Genomic DNA, 6,428 nt, shown 5'->3' with positions numbered 1-6,428 from the left:
TTTTTACATGAGAAACTTTTTCCAACATAGTTCTATTTTTTGTGACCAGAAAAATTTTATTTTGTACTTAAAGGTAGATGGAGCTTTTAATAACAATTTAAATTATTAGTTATAATGTATACGCACATACTATGTTTTTCTGTATGTATAATAATAACTGATCATTAATCATAAATGTTATCATTTAGTGTACATTTAGTAGATTTTTAATTGTAATAATTTTATTTCATTTATAATTCATATATTTTTTTTTTATTTTGTAAGTAATATAAATCTATAATTTGGAAATGTAATTCTTGCTATTCATTGTTTAGTAAATTAATTTTGATTTATATCTAAATAAAATTACGTTCAAGAACTTTTTAATATACAGTAATATTCTATGTACTTTTTATGAAAAATAATTCATGCCGTATAGAATCATTTTTAAAACTGTAATCAATTGTCTTTTATTTAGATATGATTTTACAATAAAAGTTAGTACATTTTTTTGTTATAAAATAATTAATTGAATTTAAATAACTGACTTAAATATCTTGCTTAAATACAAGAAGATAACCACCTTTCAGGTGATCTAAAAATCAATGGATATAGTCTTGATTGTCTTGAGCCGTGGTCTATACTCAATACCAATGTATTATAATTATTGTACTAAGAAGTGAGAAGTGTAGAATGGTGTGAATAGGTTCACAAATTAATTTAAATATTTTGAAAATGTTATTGTGTATTTGTGTATATGCCTTATGGTAATAATCAATATACATAATATGTACACTTTGCGGCAAAAACTTTCACGTCTCACATTTTTTATTAATATTTTAATGAATTATTTTAATAATTAAGATCCCGAGACAACTAGTTTTTCTATGTTGGCTTATTTGAAAGTACATCGATTTTTAGTTCAGGTGACTGACTTGTTAGACATTCCAACGGGTCTTCGACTTTACACATTTTACAGATAAAAACCAGGGGATGGTATCATTTAATTACCGATTTTTGTGAACATTTGGAGATTTCTATACCATGTTTACATGCATCCATCAATTCGAATTAATTCGAAATAAATAAGAAATATTCTTAATTGAATAAGCATAAAAGTTAAATAAAAATAGCCAAGTTTAATAAAAAGCCTGAATTAAAAAAAAATCTAAAATTAATAAAAATATTCTTAATTTTATAAGCATAAAAGTTAAATAAAAAACTAAATTTAATAAAAAAAACTTATGTGCAATTCCGGAATTCGTCTTTGTGTTAATATGTCCGAACCTATTTATTCGAATCATAATATTATTATATGCCCTATCAAACAGACTTGGAAACATAAGCGCAACTAGAAGTCAGCTGGGGGCTTAGCTCCCCGCAAAATAAAACAACTTTTACCCCCTCAGGATAAATTAATCTTAAATAATAGTAATACATTTAGCATATTACTCAGTAAAATGATGTCATGACACGCAGATATTCAACACCAATGCCAACGAATCCATCGCACAATAGGCTTAAAATCATAAGACATTTTGTAATTTTACTTGTTTAGTTGAGTGTCTTGTAAAGTGTATCTATTTATATTTTGTTGTCAATTCATATATTTTACCAACGCGGATAACTCTATTATTACAGTCTATATTTAATATTTACTATATAGTTAAAGTTGTATTATGTAGGACATAGGTACCTACTAATATACCTTTTTAAAAACTTATTAAATGATAATACATCTGAATTTAAATTTGTTCAGTAAGATTTGTGAAGAAAAAGGTGAATAAGTGGATGTCGCTCTGCTGTACAGTAGGTTACAAGTGGGTCACTGTAATGGATGGTGTTAAATTTGAATTCAATGATATAATATCATTGTATAAGAAAAACGATTCTGAGCGAAAACGGTCAGTCAGCCTATGATTTTACCAAGTATATTTGATGATATTATTGTGAATAAAGTAATTTATATATAACCTATTTACTCGGAGCCTTGTTTTAAATTTTCAATCTTTAGCCATAAAAGTTAAACATTTTATACATTTTTAACCACAAAATAATTAATAAATTATAAATTTGATAAATGTTGTCAAAATTTGAACATTAAATGCTTATAAAAAAAAATTGTGCCTATGTATTTTTAATATTCTTCAACTGCTATTAGAACGATGTATCAGGAGCCTTCTATTAAATTTTCAAGCTTTTTTACACAACAGATAAAATTTTATTGATATTTATAGAAAAAAAAACTAAAAAAATTGAAAACTGACAATGGCCGTAAACAGCTCAAAAAGAGTCAAAATATTTTGTAAATTTTATGGTGTATAGAAAATGCTAATATAAACATTCAGTCAAAATGTCATGTCTCTACGGTCATTTGTTTTAGAGTTACACCAAAAACCAAAATCGATTTTCTCGAAAACAGATTTTGCGTAAAAATTCCCGTTTTTTCCTTAATTTTTCTTTTGTTTTTCACGTCGCTTGTGAACACTACCTGGAAATTTTTACTTTTGACCCCCCAAAGTACCAACTAGATTCACTTTCCTATCAGAAAAGTTACTATTGAAGAAAATTCAAGCACTTTTACTGTCCTAAAAGGTGATGACAGACACAAAAATAAAAAAAAATAAAAAAAAAATAAAAAAAAAAATAAAAATAAATAAATAAAAAACACACATCATTGTAGAATTAATACATTCATCGCTTCGCTCAGAATCTAAAAAATCTAAAATTAATAAAAATATTCTTAATTTTATAAGCATAAAAGTTAAATAAAAAACTAAATTTAATAAAAAAAACTTATTGTGCAATTCCGGAATTCGTCTTTGTGTTAATATGTCCGAACCTATTTATTCGAATCATAATATTATTATATGCCCTATCAAACAGACTTGGAAACATAAGCGCAACTAGAAGTCAGCTGGGAGCTTAGCTCCCCGCCAAATAAAACAATTTTTACCCCCTCAGGATAAATTAATCTTAAATAATAGTAATACATTTAGCATATTACTCAGTAAAATGATGTCATGACACGTATCTGCGTATCACGTATCTACGCCAATGCCAACGAATCCATCGCACAATAGGCGATTACGCATGATTTTAAATGCAGGAAATTGTAAGTTTCTACACGAAAGTAGCAGGTAAAAAATACATAAAACAAAAAATCTTGAAGGAAAAATTATTATAGTCTATACGTATTTCCTTTTATATTGATTTTATCTTATGTAGTAGGTACATTTTATGAATAATATTATTATTAATTTTATTACATTATATCATTATATCATGTAAAAATATAAAATGTTCAATTTGTATAGCTAAGGATTGAGAATTTAAACAAGTATTCTCATAAATAGTTCATACTGTAACAAAAAAAATCTTAAAAATATATAAACACAGTTTTATTTTACAGACATTTTAAGTTCAAATTTTAACAAAATTACATATTAAAACCAAAAAAAAACGATTTATTTGGTTGTAATTCAAAAACATTATTCGTGGGTATATGAAACTTTCAGAGTATAATGGTGTTATAACATTATAGAGTATATTTTATACATACAATGCATTTTCAAATGTAACTGTTTTGACAAAAATTAATTTAATCTACAGTTGTTCCTAATGCTTAATAGTAAAATAAACTGCCTTAATCACAATATTATCATCAAACAAACTTTGTAATAACTAATATTATAGGCTGACTATAGAGATAGGTACCTAATACTCTGTAATGTCAAATTTTGAACCTTAGGTTCATAACTAATTTTACAAGGTTAGGTTAACCAACAACTTCAACCTAAAAAGCTTTTTCTGGCCCGATTGATCACGATTAAAATCCTAGTACGTACCTAGCTAATAAACTAAGTACCTACTCATTATTTTTTTTTAAACAATATAATTGACAACATTTATCAACAGAGAATAGAAATTGATAAGTAAATTTCGAGTATCATGATATTATAATGTAATAAAATTAATAATAATATTATTCATAAAATGTACCTAATACATAAGATAAAATCAATATAAAAGGAAATACGTATAGACTATAATAATTTTTCCTTCAAGATTTTTTGTTTTATGTATTTTTTACCTGCTACTTTCGTGTAGAAACTTACAATTTCCTGCATTTAAAATCATGCGTAATCGTGACATAGTGTAATGGTATACCTATATATAAATTAGTTAAAATTACATTTGTGGAATTGTACTCCACGTCTCCATAGTAAACCGGCTCTTTATCAGGTAACGGTTTGTCAACAGGTATTTCCTACTTTCATAGTTTCATGGAATTATTTTTGAAACGTCGTCCCATATTAGCCACTTAGCATAAATCTGATTTTTTTTACACAACAATTATTAAAAAATAAAACTCAGAATTAAGAGGTATTTCACCCTCTACCAGTCTCCCCCTTATATTTTGCCAAATAATTGTGTACCTAAATGTGTAATAAATTGTGTATCTATAATCTATAAGGTAGGTTCTACAGTCAATTTGAACATGGCAGTAAAAATGGGTTGGGTGTAATTAACCTCTTTAAAGTGTATACTGTGTAGGTATACTTATTAATTTATTTACCAATACATCACAACAATTTAGTATATGTGACATAACGTGGTAGGTAATCAAATTGTATTTTATTATATGATATTAAGTTCTTTCTAAGTAATAGTGCATCTAGCTCAAATAACTTATGGGGGTGCTAGTCTCTCCAAACATTTCCCTAAAAAGTAACACGATGCGGATCTTTGCCTCATACCCTATTCAATAAAAATTCTTACTCTAGTTTTATTATTACTAACAACAGTTTTCACGTTGTTTCAAGTTGTTTCAAATCTTACAGAACAAATTTAAATTCAGATGTATTATCATTTAATAAGTTTTTAAAAAGGTATATTAGTAGGTACCTATGTCCTACATAATACAACTTTAACTATATAGTAAATATTAAATATAGACTGTAATAATAGAGTTATCCGCGTTGGTAAAATATATGAATTGACAACAAAATATAAATAGATACACTTTACAAGACACTCAACTAAACAAGTAAAATTACAAAATGTCTTATGATTTTAAGCCTATTGTGCGATGGATTCGTTGGCATTGGTGTTGAATATCTGCGTGTCATGACATCATTTTACTGAGTAATATGCTAAATGTATTACTATTATTTAAGATTAATTTATCCTGAGGGGGTAAAAGTTGTTTTATTTTGCGGGGAGCTAAGCCCCCAGCTGACTTCTAGTTGCGCTTATGTTTCCAAGTCTGTTTGATAGGGCATATAATAATATTATGATTCGAATAAATAGGTTCGGACATATTAACACAAAGACGAATTCCGGAATTGCACATAAGTTTTTTTTATTAAATTTAGTTTTTTATTTAACTTTTATGCTTATAAAATTAAGAATATTTTTATTAATTTTAGATTTTTTTTTAATTCAGGCTTTTTATTAAACTTGGCTATTTTTATTTAACTTTTATGCTTATTCAATTAAGAATATTTCTTATTTATTTCGAATTAATTCGAATTGATGGATGCATGTAAACATGGTATAGAAATCTCCAAATGTTCACAAAAATCGGTAATTAAATGATACCATCCCCTGGTTTTTATCTGTAAAATGTGTAAAGTCGAAGACCCGTTGGAATGTCTAACAAGTCAGTCACCTGAACTAAAAATCGATGTACTTTCAAATAAGCCAACATAGAAAAACTAGTTGTCTCGGGATCTTAATTATTAAAATAATTCATTAAAATATTAATAAAAAATGTGAGACGTGAAAGTTTTTGCCGCAAAGTGTACATATTATGTATATTGATTATTACCATAAGGCATATACACAAATACACAATAACATTTTCAAAATATTTAAATTAATTTGTGAACCTATTCACACCATTCTACACTTCTCACTTCTTAGTACAATAATTATAATACATTGGTATTGAGTATAGACCACGGCTCAAGACAATCAAGACTATATCCATTGATTTTTAGATCACCTGAAAGGTGGTTATCTTCTTGTATTTAAGCAAGATATTTAAGTCAGTTATTTAAATTCAATTAATTATTTTATAACAAAAAAATGTACTAACTTTTATTGTAAAATCATATCTAAATAAAAGACAATTGATTACAGTTTTAAAAATGATTCTATACGGCATGAATTATTTTTCATAAAAAGTACATAGAATATTACTGTATATTAAAAAGTTCTTGAACGTAATTTTATTTAGATATAAATCAAAATTAATTTACTAAACAATGAATAGCAAGAATTACATTTCCAAATTATAGATTTATATTACTTACAAAATAAAAAAAAAATATATGAATTATAAATGAAATAAAATTATTACAATTAAAAATCTACTAAATGTACACTAAATGATAACATTTATGATTAATGATCAGTTATTATTATACATACAGAAAAACATA

This window comes from Metopolophium dirhodum, chromosome 6, assembly GCF_019925205.1.
Source record: "Metopolophium dirhodum isolate CAU chromosome 6, ASM1992520v1, whole genome shotgun sequence".
NCBI classification, from domain to species: domain Eukaryota; kingdom Metazoa; phylum Arthropoda; class Insecta; order Hemiptera; family Aphididae; genus Metopolophium; species Metopolophium dirhodum.
Note: the sequence above shows the minus strand (reverse complement) of the source record.